Here is a 16,600-nt window from a genome sequence, read left to right as displayed (position 1 = left end):
CTACAGAAAATACTCACCAGAATACAGAAAAGACATGTGACGCTGACAAATGGGAAATAGAAATTCTTCCCCTCCCTCCTTTTCCATTATGTAAGAATAAACAACTTAAATTGCTACTCTTCAATTCCCAGGGTTGTCTAGGCTACATATGTCAAATGTCAGTGTGTGTTTTGGAGATTAGGTTATTCTGCAAAGCGACTGGTATATATTAGTATTCTCTTGACTTCATTATCAAAAGTGAACTAAGCAAGCTAGTTTTTGAAAGAGATTTCCAATTTTGCCTTGGGTTCATAAAAGTAAATTCTCTAAAAATTCTGGGAATAAAAAGGTTTCTGGGTTCTTGGCATAGACCATTGATCTAACTTATGAATAGAGAAAAGGTCAAGGATTTTGCTTATTTGTTTTCCATAGGCACTTTAAATTTTAAAAGATTTGGAGACTTTTAAGGGACTTTTAAGAGACACTTAATTTGTTACAGATGCATTAACATATTGAATTTATGTGAAAGAGTGAAGGCCAGGCAAAGGATATTGGGTTCATTATTTATTAGTGCAGCTAGTGAAAACTTCCCTGTTTTAACCAAGTGGTGGTTTGGCCCCTATTCAAGAAGCCATCTCTTAATATTGCTGTCCCCAGCAATTATTGTACACTAAGAGGGTGGTTGTGCCTTTACTATACCCAACCATATTGGATTCTAGACTCTGCAAGTTTATCTTGCCTCTGTCTGGACTGGACATGATGCTTCTGGGTAATCATTTCAAAGTATGAAATGCTACTCTTGCTTTCTGCTCAAAATGAAACTCATGAATGAGGCCTACAATTGTGCAGAGTTGGAGTTCTCCCCATCATATCTCATTTCCTGTCATATCCCCCATACTTTCTCCATGCCCGATACACTGGCTTTTTCTCAGTGTCTCTTACCGTGCTCTCTCCTCCTGAATGGAAAACTATTCTCTGATAGTCACACAGTTTATTCCTGTTCAGTGTCTGTCTCCTCATGAAAGTCTTCCCTTCTTGACTGTGTCATGTTGATTATGGCAAGCTCTCATATTATCATGTTATTCACATCACAGTTTTAATTTTGTATTTGTGTCTTATTTAATTGTCTTTCTACTCCACTATTTTGAGAGTTCCACAAGGGCAGAGGCAGGGTTAAGTATTCTTCGCTCTTCTGTCTCTAGTGCTTAGGAAGCTGTAGTAAGTATTTGATAAATGTCTGTGGAATGAAGGAAAGAATAAGTGAATTAATAAGGAATGATTGAATGTATAACATTAAGATTCCCTTGAGCTGTATCTGACAATTTCATGTATGAATTCAACGTATTTTTTTTTCTGAAGTCCTTACGTTTGGGTGTATCTGCATCTCCTCTCTTATATTATTAAATTTCTAGAGGGTGAAGACTGGCTTTCAGTCTTCTGAGATGTTTCTCTTGTCCAATTCTTGGTGCAGTCTCAGACAGTGGTAGGGGCCAGGACCACTCCTATGAGGTTATAGAAGAAACAACACAATAACATGCACTCTGCTTTTTCCTGCACAGAGAATTGCATTAAAATTAAAAAAGAGGAGAAGTAGAGACAACAAAAACGACAAAGGCAGCCTGAAAGGTATGTGGGGAGGTATGTGGGTATGTGGACCTTGGTTAATGCCTCATCAGAATTTCAAGGCTGATTTAGTGTGTAAAAAGTCTGGAGTTTCTCTGAGCACCAGCCTGCAGTGGCCACTTTTGTATTTTACCCCTCCTGGGGAAATATGCCTTGACTCCACTGGAATCATAACTGTCAAAGTCAGGGCACCTGGATGGCTCAGTCGGTTAAGGATCTGCCTTCAGCTCAGGTCATGATCTCAGGGTCCTGGGATTGAGTCCTGCATTAGGCTCCCTGCTCAGCAGGGAGCCTGCTTCTTCTTCTGTCTGCCCCTCCCCCTGCTCATGCTCTCTCTCTTTCTCTCAAATAAATAAAAATCTTTAAAAAAAGTAACTGCCAACGTCATATGGCATTAGCTATGCAAATTGCTAACCATAAACAATTCTGTCCTGTAGTAATATAACTCAAAATGGAAAATTACAATTGACCATGCTGTGTTCCAGTTGCCTATCATTCTCTTTATCCTCTCATTTAGTCTTATGAAGCTTCTCTCCCTTTACAACTTTTTTTCAGTTACAACAGAGTTCGAAGACCCTCAGTGTGACCCCTCAGGGACCCTGACCACACTGGTTGATAACTGAAGGACAGCTATCAACAAGTGACTTCCCTTTAAATAATTGCTCATAACTGTAAAGTTTCTTATCAGATTATCTCAAGCAGAATCCAAAGTTTCTCTTACAAATTAGCCTTCACTCTAGGAAGAGAAGCTAGAATCCAGTATTAAAATGAGTTTTATGAAGTTTTCCTACTTATTTTTGCTATTATTTCATATTTTAATTAATATTTTTCTTTAAAATTATATTCTTGGGGAGCCTGGGTGGCTCAGTTTGTTAAGCGTCTGACTCTTCATTTGGGCTCACGTCTTGATCTTAGGGTCATGAGATCAAGCCCCATGTCGGGCTCTGTGCTCAGGACAGAGCCTGCTTGGGATTTTCTTTCTCCCCCTCTATCCCACCACCATCGGCCTGCAGTGGCCACTTTTGTATTTTATCTCTCCTGGGGAAATAAGTAGTATTAAAATAAATAAGTAAATCTTTTTAAAAAGTTTAAAAAATTAAATTGTGTTCTTGAGAGATTTAAAGCAAGAATCCATTTTTTTCCTCCTACCCACATTTGTCTATGTAGAATTTATACTGTTGCATTGAATGAGACAAACTTTACCTTTTTTTTAGTAAGAAAAGTTTATCTTTCTGTTGGTTACTACCAAAGGGACAACATAATTTTATCAAGTTATTTCTTCTCCACTCTATCCAGTACTTGTCAAATTTAGAAACAAAAATTGGAAAATCTCACACTTCCCAAACAAGTCCCTGTGGTAAATAGAACTTTAGACCTATCTTACCACATTGCTTATGATAGTGCTTCTAAAAAGCATTTAAACATAGGTAACCATGTGTCCTAAGAACTGGAACTATTGATTTATAAAGTTAAGTGTGAATAAAATCTAAAGATAAATAGCGTATCATTAAAAAGTGAAATAATATTATTTTGATTCATACTTGACAATTTTTGAAAGAATGTTAAGCTCTTACATAAATATATGGCTTCCCCAGCTGTTCAAATAGTATGATTAATTAAATGGATTCTGTCTGAAAACCAACACTGGCTCTTGTTCTCAAGTTGCAAATATGTCCAATGTAAAGGGAAATGAAAAAGTATTTCTGTAGTATCTACTGCATTTGAGGTAAAGAATTAATATTGTTAAAATACCAAATACCAAAGTTCCTTAGTATGTGTTTGTAGGGTGTGTGTGTGTGTGTGTGTGTGTGTGATACTTTTTTTTAATGGCAGGTAATTTTACCTATAATGAGCTTAGCGATTTGACAATCTCATCAATCTAGAATAAAACCAAGAATCTGTTAAAAGCCAACAAAGAAGATTGCTTAGAAGCCCAGATAGAGGTGATCAAAGTCCACTCACTACATCTCTTGCATTTAAATATAGAAAGAAAAAAGTCATAGATCTTCAATTAGAAAACTATTTTTATTTTAGTGTGATTTAAATAATTTGCCTAGAGAGTACAAAGCATGAAGAAGTTGCTGAGGCAGATTGCAGTGGTTAACTGGGTTTGGAGAGTGGACAGGCTTAATCCAGAATACACTGGGGAGTCAATAAAAGCTTTGAGTAGGAGAGAGACATTATCAGACATGTTCTTTGGGAAAATTAATCTAAGTGCAAGAACATATTGCACAGGCTGGAAATCAAATGCAGTTATCAGACTATTTCATTAGTCCAGAGACTATGGCATTAATCCAGATGAGCAGTAACAAGATTCCGAACAAGGGTACAGGGAAGAAAGTAAAGTCTTAAGAAATTTCATGAAAAATGGGCAGCCTGGGTGGCTCATGGTAAGCGCCGCCTTCAGCCCAGTGCGTGATCTTGGACACCTGGGATCGAATCCACGTCGGACTCCCTGCATGGAGCCTGCTTCTCCTTCTGCCTGTGTCTGTCTGTCTGTCTCTCTGTCTTTCTCTCTCTCTGTCTCTAATAAATAAATAAAATCTAAAAAAAAAAGAAAAGAAATTTCATGAAATAGAATAGAAAGGACTTGGAATTGTTCAGGTTGGGAGACAAAGAAAAGAGAAAAATCAAAGGTATCTTTAAAAATTCAAGTCTATGATAGTGAAATGGTGCTCCAGGCAGAATTTAAAAACACAGGAAGAAGAATGAGTTTGGTGGGAGGTAGAGGACAATGGTGAACTCAAGTGCAATTTGAGGCACCAGCAGAATATCCAGGAAGGGATGTCTAACAGCAGCTACAAATGCAGCATCATACCATCTCTAGGACCAGCTAGAAAACAAAAGCTGTATCAGCTAATGTTTCCTGAGCACTTCCTAGGTGTGAAATCCTCTCCTACAGATATTTCATGTATTTAATATTCATAGATCTCCCATGACATAAGTACTATTTTAAAATTCATTTAAAATTTTTATTTTTGATTAATTTTTAACATGTAAAAATAATTGCATAATCATTGCAAAAATTCAAACCATAGATAAGCATGAAAAGTCAAATGAAAGAATTAGAGGTGTTAAGTGAATCACAGGTGTCCTAAAGAGACACTTCCTTCAAGAGGAAATTAAAAGCTGCATAGAAAAGGAGAAAACATCAAAACTACAATAAGTAGAAAAAAATAAGTCAAACATATGAATACACCACCCCCACCAATAAAACAGAAAAACTACTGCAATCTTGGCCTCTTTAGGAGAGAAATGGTCTTTCCCTCCTTATTAAGATCTCGAGTTCTCACTCTACAATAGCCCAGTGGATAACTGATGTTAAAATGATACCAAGAAAAAAGTTAAATGATATTTTATGTAATCCTTTAGAAAGGCAGGAAAATTAGGTTCCAATAATGGATAAAATAAAAGATCTTTTGCACAATGGATTAAATTGTAATGTAATCAACAAAGTCAGCACCACATGAATTATTCCATGATGGTTCCACACTGTTGAGTTTCATGTTATGTTCCGAACAAGCGAGGTGTCAGACCTTTCTTCCCAGACAAGCAGGGACTGGGTCCGGGTTGAAATTCTACTAGCAGGGACTGGTATTGGAGTGGGTGTGGTTTTTCTGCACTTTGAGGGCTCTAATTAAAGGGGAATTAGAATCAAAGTCTGAGATGAGCGCTGGGGTGGGCCCAGGATGTAAGGGAAGTTCCAAACATCTAGTCCAAAGGTAATGAATGAAAAAACAAAAACTAGATTTAAAGCAATGAATCACATCAGAGAACTGCAGACAAAATGGAGTTTAACAGGGTTTGGGAGTAGGGACCAGAAGGATTTCCCAGAAACAATGGCATAGAAGGTATAAGACTTTTTCTAGGATAGCCAGGGTCAAGCATAAGGATGAAGAAAGAACAATGAGGGGGCCTTAATTCTTTAAGCAAAGAAGTGAAAGTCTCATGAATATAAGAAAATGAAAGAATTCAAAGAATTTGTAAAGAATGTGGAGAAACATCTGGAAGGCAGGAAGCAGAATGATAAATATTTAACTAGCTAGCTCACATATATATCTCATATAGGTATATGAGTATATATATATATGAGAGTATATCACTAGTGATGGAACAGGAGAGAAAGGAACTTAACTTCAAGTGAGAAAAATTTTGTTAGTTTTTAAGTTGCCTTTTAAATTCCTTACTAAGGGGCACCTGGGTGGCTCAGTTGGTTAAGCATCTGACTTTGACTCAGGTCATGATCTTGGGGTCCTGGTATAGAGCATCGTGTCAGGCTCCCAGCTAAGGGGAGAACCTGCTTCTCTCCTTCTGCCTGTCACACCCTCTGATTGTGCTCTCTATCTCTGTCAAATTAAATAAATAAATAAATAAATAAATAAATAAATAGTATGTATTCTGCCCTTTGCATACAAAGACAAAGAATGTAAAGAATTCACAAAACTCACAAGAAAGCAAACAATTCAATAAAAGTGTAGGCAAATGGTTTCAGCTAATTTGCAGATACACAGATGGCACATAAGTGCATGAAAGATGCTCAACATTATTAATCATTAGGGAAATGCAAATTAAAACAACAATGAGCTAAACTATTAGAATGACCAAAATAAAAATACTGAAAATAGCAAGTGCTGGCAAGGAATTTGAGCGACTGAAAGTCTTATATATTGCTGGTGGGAATACAAAATGATGTAATCACTCTGGTGGTTTCTTACAAGTTAAAACATACATTTAACATATGACCCAGAAATCCCACTTATAGCTATTTATCCCAAAGAAATTAAAATTTGTTTTCAAACAGAAACTTCCACCTGAGTGCCTAAAATAGTGTTACTCAAAATCACCCAAAACTGGAAACAATCCCAAAATACTTCAGTGGGTGCTAAATTCACACAGTGGAATACTACTCAGCAACAATAAGTAACATACTACTGGTACAACATGAATGAATCTTAAATGTGTTATGCTAATTGAAATAAACCAGTATTAAAATATTGAATTCTATATGACTTCATTTATGTGACAGTCTGATAAAAGCAAAACGATAAGTTCAGAGAACAGATCAGTAATCCTTAGGGCTTGGGGGGAATGGAATTATGACTACTGAGGGACAGTACTAGGAAATACTTTGGGATGTTAGAATTATGCTGAGTTCATTTGTGTGCTGGTTTCAAAAATCTATGCATGTGTTAAAGTCCACAGAACTTTTTTTTTTTTTTTTAGATTTTATTTATTCATGAGAGACAGACAGAGAGAGAGAGAGAGAGAGAGGCAGAGACATAGGCAGAGGGAGAGGCAGAGGGCTCCATGCAGGGAGCCCAATGTGGGAAGTGATCCCAGGACTCTGGGATCACGTACTGAGCTGAAGGCAGACGCTCAACCATTGAGCCACCCAGGCATCCCAAAGTCCATAGAACTTTAAACAAAGAAACAAAAAAAAAAAAAGAATTTTACTGTGTATAAAACTTTTTAAATAAAATAAATTTAAAATGGCAATAACCGTTCATTGCTTCCAATTTGTGAGTCAGGAATTTGGCAGGATCATCCTTTTGCTCCATATGGTACCAACCATGGGGCTGAAGAGCCCAAAATAGTCTGAGTCTTGTTGCCATCTATCAACTAAGATACCTCGGTTTTTCTTTACATGGTGTCTCTTTCTACAGGAGAATCTCTCTCTTCATGTGCCTTCTCTCTTCAGCAGGATAGCTTGAACTTCTTTATATAGCAACATGAGTCTAAAAACAAAAATGGAAGCTATAAGGCCACTTAAGACCTGGTTTCAGAAGTTCTAGAATGCTATGTCCATTGCATTGTATTAGTCAGAAGTCGAGCCCAGATTAAAAGGAGAGAAAATGGCCTCCACCACTTGATGGGAGGAGCAGCAAAGTCTGATTGCAGAAGGGCATGGACACAAGAAGGTATGATTTGTGGGAGAGGGAAGGGGGGGGGAGTGCAATGAATATTCTAAGCAGAGGGAGCAGCATATCAAAGGCTCTGAAAAAGCTGAAGTCAGAGGAAACTAAAAGAAGGTCACTGGCTGATGATGAATGAAAAGAAGTTTCAAGAGGGATGAGGTTAGAGGAAAAAGTAGAACCAGATCATTTGGGGCCTGAAGGCTACTGTTAAGAGTCTGATTTTATTCTAAGTACAATGGGAAGCCAATGAAGAATTTCAGGTAGGAAAGATCTGATATGATTTTTCTTTTCAAAATGACTGTTGGCTCCTGTGTGAATTCCAATGTTCATTAATTAGCCACCAGAAGAGAAACACTATTCTAAGGTACTTCGGATATGGAATATGGATCTAAAAACACACTGCATTACAATTTAATGTGAAAATTTCAAATCACATGTCTTATTTACATTTATTTAACGCACATTTTGGGGACCAATGTATGTCAGCCACTTTGGTTTAAAAGGCACATGAACATAGTAATTGCTAGATGTAATCTTTTGGAGACCAGTGAAACCAAGGAAAAAAATTAAATGTCCTGAGGTAATGTGAGCCTTTCCCCTGCCCAAAAGTCAAGTTTCCAAACCATTTACAACACTACTGATTGCTTTGAAAACTGGAATCAGAACAAGTCTACCTTTGGAGACAGGGTAGTGATAAGCCATAAATGGTATGCTGTGTGAAGCTGTACTTTTACCTTTAGGAAGAGATTGAAGAAGGATGACAGGCTAAATACAGACACACTGGGTTCTCAGCAGGTTGGTTCTGTGTGAATGGCCATGTGTAACCTGTGTGGGGGCAAAACTAGTACTAAATATATGAGAGGGAAGTATGTAATTAATCAGAATCATGCCTGAGAATGTGTTAGACAAATCCTCTTTAAGAATTCAAAATCTACATAATTTGCTAAGCATTTATTGTGTGCTGGGCATTGTTATAAATTCTGAGGCATAGAAAATAAATATTAGTATAACACGATATAGGAGAAATAAGGGTGGGGAGTCAGGAGATGGGATTTTGGTCCCATCTCTGTTGTTAACTTGGTATGGAAAGTTGAGCAAGTTATTTGTCCTCAGTGGCTGTCTGCTTTCTATTCTATAGATTGCTTCCAGCTATGATATTCCATAACCCTTTCATTCCTAAGACATACTTTCTACCATTGAGTTTACAACTTGCAATTGCTGAGAAGCAAGACTAAGACCAATGAAAACAAGGGAACAAGTTTTCAATTCAACTCAATTCTACTAATGTTTATTGTAAGAAAGTGGATTAAAATATTTAGAGGCTTACTTTCAATCTTTCTCTTATTGACTGAACTAGGAGGATGGTTGTACTTTTCATTAGAAATTAAAATGGCAAATTCCATTTCTAAAGGATCTTTTTTGGAGGGGGTTGTGGCTAGGGAAAAGGATCTTTGTGTGGCCATTACAATAGAATTCCACCTGCAAATTCCATTACCACATATTTTAGGGGAAAATAAGCTTGAAATAGTTTGCTTATTTAGAAGATGATTGCTTTCTAAAAGTGAATTAAATGCAACTAATGTTGAGTAAAGAAGAAAATCAATTAATATCTCTCTTCCCCTACAAGCACCATCAGCAACTTTAGGATAAAAAAATAGAGAAATTCTCTTATTTTTGTGCTTCTTGTCTCACATTTTCCCAGGCTTCTCTTATATAGTCACAATAGAATATGAAGTGGTGTATGTTTCAAATCTACTTTGAATGGTTTTTCAATGACTGGTGGATTCTCTTGGTTATCCTATTGTGCAATTGTACCTGCTCCTACTGCAGAGGAGCTGGTGCTAACTTCACGTCTGCTAATGTTCTTTCCATACTTGTGAATAAAGACATGGAGATGGAATTCACCTACCAACCAATATTTAAGTATATTAACTACATCTCTGGACCAGTGTAAGGAATTAGCTAAGTGTAATGAATAAGACAGACCTTATCTTTGCCCTTACAGATCTTATAGTCTAATGAGGAAGACAAAGAAAAAGTAATTATGAATATGATGAGTGTAATAAAAACAAAAGGTAAGTGCGTCCAACAGAAGGAACTGACCTAGAATTAACTGATCACGGTCTGAGGACAATGAGAAAACCAGTCATATCAGAGTAGATGCCTGTCATCCAATACAAAATTTGGCTGGACTTTCATCCCTGGAAGGTAATCTCTAAATCCTTGGAATTTCCTGAGGGATGAGTGTCTTTGTTACTCATGGTGGAATCCAACTCTATGCCTGAGTTTATGCTAAGGAGATGACTCAGGATGGGGCTAGCTAATCTGGAAGAACCAACCATGTGATTCCAGAGCCTTGGGGCTTAACACACATGACTTTCAGGGAGGGGAGGAGTGCTGGAAATTGAATCCAATGTTACTTATACAATTAAACCCCAACAAAAGCCATGGACACCCTTGGCTCAAGTAAGCTTCCTAGTTGGTGATACACATTGATGTGCTAGGAGGGTGACAGATCCTGAGGAAATGGAAGCTTTGCATTCGGGATCCTCTTAGACCTCAGCTATGGGTCTTTTAATGGTCGGTACTTATTTGCATCTTGTAGGTGAAACTGTAATGATAAGTATAGTTCTTTCCTGAGTCCTGTGAGTCATATTAGTGAGTTATTGAACCTGAGATGGTAGTGGGAACCTCCAAGCTTGTAGCCAGTTGGTCAAAATTGCAGGTGGTCTGAGAACTTCAGAGTTCATGACTGGAGTCTAAAGTGGGAGGAGTCTTATGGAGGACTGTGTCCTTGACCTGTGAAATTTGACCTAACTCTGGAGTTAGTATCAGAATTGCATGCAGGAGTGTCAGGAGTGTCAGAACTGCATGCTGCAGTTAGTGCAGAAGGCCAATAATGGGAAATGCAATTGGATTGACAAAACTGAGGGAGATTATGGAAGATTTGTATATCAGGTGTATATATTAGATTTGGAAAGGGAAGATGATATGATAAAATAACAAAAGCTTAAATTATTAAGTGTTTGCAATGCATCATGAACACATGTGAGCATTTTTAGGTTTCTTCTCATTACCTTTTACCTCCTATCCTATGGTGTGGGAAGCATCGTTATTTCATAGATGAGTACTAAAAACAAAACAGAACCATGAAAATAACAAAAAACACTGGACTCTGCTAATCTGAGAGTTGCCATGCATGTGCTGTTGACCTTGGAAAAACCATAGCATTATATGACCTCAGTATGTTCATCAGCCCTTCCATCTCTAGAATTTTAATATTCCAGATGGTGCTGTCTGAAAAGTCACAGGTTATTTAAGTAGTCTGTAGGAAAAATGTAATTTTGGACATTAATTTGTATTTTCAGTAAGTACTTACTGAACATTGCCATGTGCCATATGCTGGGTTCTGCGTAGGAAATGCAGAGATAAGCACAATGGATATGGTTCCTTCTCTCTAAGAGCTAATAGATACTCCCTCAATATCTGTAGTACTGTGTAAATTCCCCTTTTATTTCAAATGAGATTACTTTTAAACAGTCAGTATGAAGGAAAGCTGGTGTATTAAAAGAAAAGCAGCCTATTGCATGGGGGTGTAGGAGATTGGGAAAGAGCTTTGCCTTGCTATTAGGAAAATGGAAGTTTGAATGGAAATGGAACATTATGGACAGACTGTGAGCATGTGAGAGGTCATCTTTAGCATTAGATAGTGATCTTGGGGAGCAAACCCCAACAGTAGTGTATGTGTGTGTGTGTGTGTGTGTGCATTTTGTTATGAGTGACAAAGAAGGCAAGGAATTACTCTCTGTACATATTTACTCTCACCTGACTATATGAGGAACAATATACTAGTTTCACAGCCTAGATTAAGAAGAGACTTTCAGACTTGGAGTAGAGAATTCAAGCAGAGGAATACATGAGACTGGATGAGCAGAGTGACATTAAACATGCATAAAGACTTTACCCATGTTTCAAAGCCTCCAGAACCATTTGGAGGCACTTTGTGAACACACAGATTCTACTGCGGATTTTTAAAATCAGAATTTTTAGTGGAGGAGATTTAGGAATAAGGCTTTTGAGATTATTCTGATGCTTGTTAGATTTGAGAACCACTGGTTTATCTGACTAGCACACAATTATGGCTCTCAAAGACTCAAAGAGCCCTGTCATCAATAATGACCATTTTGTTTTGCTCTCCTGACATTATTGTTCTGAATGGGCCAGTTTGGTTTCTAAAGCTATTGATTTATGGATACTGCTTTCTCCCTTCTTCCATCTGTAGATTTTTATTCTCAGTTTCTTTTGTTGGCATCTAAAGTTAAGGAGATGTGTTTTGCATTTTTTTGTGATGGAGTCATTTCTGCCTTGTATAGTAGACACAGATTGGGTACTTTTGGTGAGAATCTCAAGGATGGGGCAGAAGGTAGATCTAAGCCATCAAAATCATTTGAACTAACCAAATCAACAATAAATCACAAACTCCAGATTTTTGTTTAAAGGGGAGGAGACCAAGGCAGTGGATGTGCAAATTAGCCAGGCCACGACTTGCTGGCTCTGGTTCATTTTGTAAACAAAAGCAGGCCTGAATTCAATCAAACATTACTTGTTAAAGTAAACTAGCAAAAAGCTGGTGAAAATTAAAGTAGAACAGAAGATGGTTTCAATAATTTCATTCTCCGGCTTTTAGCTTGAAAAAATCTACCCACCATTCCATTCTTTGCGGCTTGTCCTTTCTTTCAAGATACTTTCATGAAAATTAAAGAGCATTTTAGTTATGCATATACTGAGAAATGCTACCTGTAGTATTGCATAAATTGCCTTGGGAACACATGTCTGAATACTATCATTTGTTGTTTTGACGGTATTTTTGTAGGCTTTTAGAGATTTTTTAAGTGACAGAAATGGGACCCAATAGGTTGGCTAGCTGAGAGACTAAATTGTTTGATAAATACTATGTGTCTGGTATGCTATACTTGTTTGAAGTGACACTGAGAGATTAGTTGTTTCTAGACATTTTTTGGTTAAATCTTTAATGTATACATTTTTTGGTTACGTCTTTGAGTTTCTCCTCAGAACTGAATAAGCCTAAGGGGTTTTGCTCAGTGGGCCATGGTTTTTGCCTGAGGTGAAGTTTGTCACTGAGGTGATGTGTTTTACTCAAAGAGGGACAGTCAGAATGCCATCAGAATCCCTGCATGAAGAAGTTCTAATTATTAAGCCTGAACTTAAAAGTTTCGGTAGGAATTTTCTTTGCATGGAGAACTGTCATTTGGGGGGTTGTGTTGGGGCAGGGATCCAGAAGATCATTTCTAAGAGTTTTGGGACTAGTTGTAGCTGTCTAGCTGTCCACCTAGGCCAAAAGTAATCCCGAGTCATTGAAATTCTCTCCACCTGTGAGCTTGTGCTATGTTCCAGCAACTGAAAGAGGTGTTGATTCATTTCAGGCCTAGTTTGTCTATGATGAAGTTCAACCCACCACAGAAGGACTCAGGGGAACTGCACTGTGGGATCTAGGTCTGTGATTTATGTTTTCCCTGTGCCTTTCTCTGTTTACTCTGCACTGCTGACAGTGAGGTAGACATCATATGTGTTTAGCCCAAAAGATAATGCTCAGTACCTTATAAGAATGTAGAACAGAGGTAGGTAAGAATATCTTATAGGTGCAAATCAACCGTTGGTGATAAAACAACCACCAAGGTCAAACAGTAACAATACTCCCCTGCTCTGGAATCAGATCCAGGAGGCAAACATTGGTGATGGCCTCCCCCAGGGCTACTTGCTATCATCAAAACATGGTGAAGAACTTGGACTTCCTCCTACTCAGGTCTATCAGTTGAGTGTAGAATATTCAACTTGGGGTGGATACAGAAAAATATGCTCCCTGCCCTGCCCACTCAGAGCTCTTAAGTATTAGAAGAGGATTCATTTAATACTTAATGATGATTTGGATCTAAAACAATTACCTATTAATCTTCTTTAAATGCTTTTATTGCAGGTCCTCTTAGAGACAGTACACTGGATGAAATGACCTCTTACAATTCCTTCTTATTCTTTGGTCTCATGATGATTTGTTTCAATGACATCACAGGGTGGAAACCGCTTTCTCCTGAAAACTTTAAATATCAGCTATGGGAAGAGCTTTTTCTATTTCAGGGTTATGTCATTGCTCTGGTAGTTGACGGTTCTATTTTGAGAAATACCAAATTCTTATCTTCCATCCTGGTACCTATCTATGGCATTGGCCCAACAACTAGTTACAAGAGTAGTTGAGCTTGCAGAAGGTCCTTGGGAGAAAAGTCCCTGGCTCATATTCTAATAGTCCAAGGAAATAAGAACCAATTTCCTGGCACCCCTACGTCGGTGCCTGCCCTCCTGGGGTGATTGAGAATGATGTTTGTACTCTCTTGTATCTCAGCTTTTACTCCTTTGTGTTTATTCCATTGCTGAAAGACTCAGAACATCACTTTTCTAGTACACATTGTTTGTCTGAAAATACACCTGGAGACTTGCCCAATTTGGAAATGACTTAAATTACAAAAAAAGCACAGCTGTCTTTAACAGCTCTAGGAGTTCATGCAACGAGCCTACAATTTATTGAGTAGGATTAGATGCTTATTGCCTATGACACTTTAAATACCATTACATTGAAGTTTATACAAGAAAGTCCAAGTTTAAAACTGGAATCTTAGCAATAACAGCTGGGCCATTTGTTTATGTGATAGGCAGGAAAGAATGACTTCTGTAATCTTCGTATTTGGCTTCAGGATTCTGCTCAGGAGAAAAAAAGATGGGGAGGGGGGAGAGAGAGAAGCTAATTTCAGATTGTCAAGCTGAGCTGAACACTGCTGGCTAATTTGTCCCTCATGTTAAGACCTCTGCCAAGGTTCCTCTTGTATCCTCTTGCTCTCTCACACCTGACAAACCAGCGCTTGAAATACTGTAGCCCACCTCTCTGACAGCAAGGGGTATGTCGCTAGCTCGCTTGCAGCTCTCTCCCCCAGGCGGCTCACATTCCGCATTTTGTTTCTAGCATGAAAGACTTTGTTTTAAATCATAATAGCAACCAGGCTGTAATCACATTAGAGCGCACATGGAGAACTTGCAAACAGTCATGTGTTTTGGATTTGACATTCTGATTTATGGTTGTGTGCTCCAGTTACACAGCTGCAATCTCATTTTCCGACAAAGATGTTTTCTATTTTTCTATTACTTTGCTTCACCCTGTCTTTATGTTGGGGAAAATGAAAGCCACCAGGTGAAGTCATAACATAAGTACAAATGTTTTCGTGTTTGGGTTGGAGAGCGTAATAAATGGTGTATACCAGCATTTCAAACACAGCTTGTTATTTTTGAATAAAAGTGTAAAGGGAATTGCTTACTTAAGGTAATCGCAAATTAAAGAGGTACGTGGAAATTTGTTTGTAAAACCCAGAATTGTCCTACAAACTTTCTATGTCTATCACCTGATATCAATTTCCTAGGAGGGAAATGGATGGTAATGTTCCATTTTAGATATTTGGGTAAACTGAGCTCCCTAATTAGGTATGTTCATTTCACAAAATTCTAATAAGTTCATGATTGGGAACTTCTAAAGATAATCTCTGCCAAGCTGTACATTGTGCAACCCAGAGACAAAAAGTAGTTTGCCCAAGGTCACAGAGCTGGATAGTGATTGATAGAGCTTAGTCTAGAACTCAATTTTTATCCGTCCTATTCCAACACATTTTCCACCTCTCCATTTAAATGCAGGGTGAACAGGACTTCCTGTGGTAAACTGACCACCACCACAAAGAATATTCCACATAAGTCTTTTGTGAACATATGAAAAAGGAAATTCCTTTCACTTTTTTGGGTTTTATTCACATTTAAACATTTTATGTTGTTGCTGTTAAGTCTGATGAAAATTCAAGTCCATACCTGGTTCACCAATACAGGACACAATATTCTATCTTGGTCTCATATTTGGGGTACAATGTTGGCAATAAATGTAACAATCTTAAACTCAGATGTGTTAACACTGAACACATTTCAATTCTTCACAATGAGCAATTACAAATGTGTTTCTGGCAATTCAATGAATCTCAATAAAAGGGTAAAAAAATATCTGTATAAGAAAATTCAAAAGATATATACTATGAAGGTGTGCATGGGTGTAAGCAGTCAGATTGACTTGGAAATCTCTATAAAGAGTAGAAAGAACATTAAGATCTATTATCTGGATCATTATTTTGGGGCCCATTTCCTCTTGCATAAATTATCTTTGCTTTGTGAGAAGATTTTGACTCCAATGGTTATTAGGTCACCATGGTTTTCTCATAGAGAAGAAAATCCATATACCTAGTAATTAAATATAACATTTCTTAGTAGGATTTTCTAAATCGCAAATAATGATAAAAAAATTTTCCTCCTGTTCAGGAACTGGAAGGAGAATGAGGGACTAACAATTTTGTTTATGATTTTTACCTGAATGCACATGAACAGATGCTATATTAGAATTTTAGGTTATCTTATCTAGTTAGGAATAACACTTAGCAGATATAGTAGACATGTTTTTGATATCTATACTGGTCTCTCCCGGCCTCCTTTCTTCCCTTTTCTTGACAACAGCACCAAACTTTTCCTTGTGAGGAAGTTATTTCCACTTCATTTTCATCCATGAGAATTATCATCCTACCCTGAGACCAAAGGGTAAACTGATTCCTTAAGCCAGTTACCTTATCTTATCTGCTCCTTTGTGACAGTGATAGTATGCGGTTTGGGCACATGACAATGAGAGTCAAAGAGATGAGTCCAAGGACTTCTGAGAATGTTATTAATCAATGTGCCTGATGAGAATGTGAGAGTCGTAGAATTTAGCAGCTTTCCTTTTTCTCTTCTTCCATTTTTTAATCTCAAGGGGAAAGCCTGGAGCTTCTAGAGCAGCTAAACACTGAGGAAGGCAGAATGGAAGAACAGGGAAAAACACATGTTACACGTTGGATCAAGCTTCCACTGAAGGTGGTCCTGGAGGGCAACCCGATCAGGTGTAGGCTGGTGGCCTGGGTGGTGAAGGGATTTATCCGAAGTTTACTGAATACATCTCA

At 37.8% G+C, this 16,600-nt stretch overlaps 1 long non-coding RNA gene across 5 annotated transcripts in view; it reads right to left on the bottom strand.

Moving 5' to 3' along the window:
* Positions 1 to 16,600, bottom strand: part of LOC121492483 — an 88,749-nt gene that overhangs the window by 26,675 nt on the left and 45,474 nt on the right. Inside the window, exons 3-5 of one of the 5 annotated variants that reach the window (XR_005988253.1) lie at positions 7,231 to 7,337; positions 1,346 to 1,481; positions 577 to 1,216 (exon numbers count right to left, since the gene is read on the bottom strand). The exons of 2 other annotated variants lie outside the window; for them this stretch is intronic. This is a non-coding gene — a long non-coding RNA (uncharacterized LOC121492483). Of the gene's footprint in view, positions 1 to 576; positions 1,217 to 1,345; positions 1,482 to 7,230; positions 7,338 to 13,510; positions 14,286 to 16,600 lie in introns of those variants that run through there. 2 more of the 5 variants (XR_005988256.1, XR_005988255.1) reach the window with 2 other exon arrangements.

The sequence above is a fragment of the Vulpes lagopus genome, chromosome 6, assembly GCF_018345385.1.
Source record: "Vulpes lagopus strain Blue_001 chromosome 6, ASM1834538v1, whole genome shotgun sequence".
NCBI classification, from domain to species: Eukaryota; Metazoa; Chordata; class Mammalia; order Carnivora; family Canidae; genus Vulpes; species Vulpes lagopus.
This window is presented reverse-complemented; position numbering and strand designations above follow the sequence as displayed.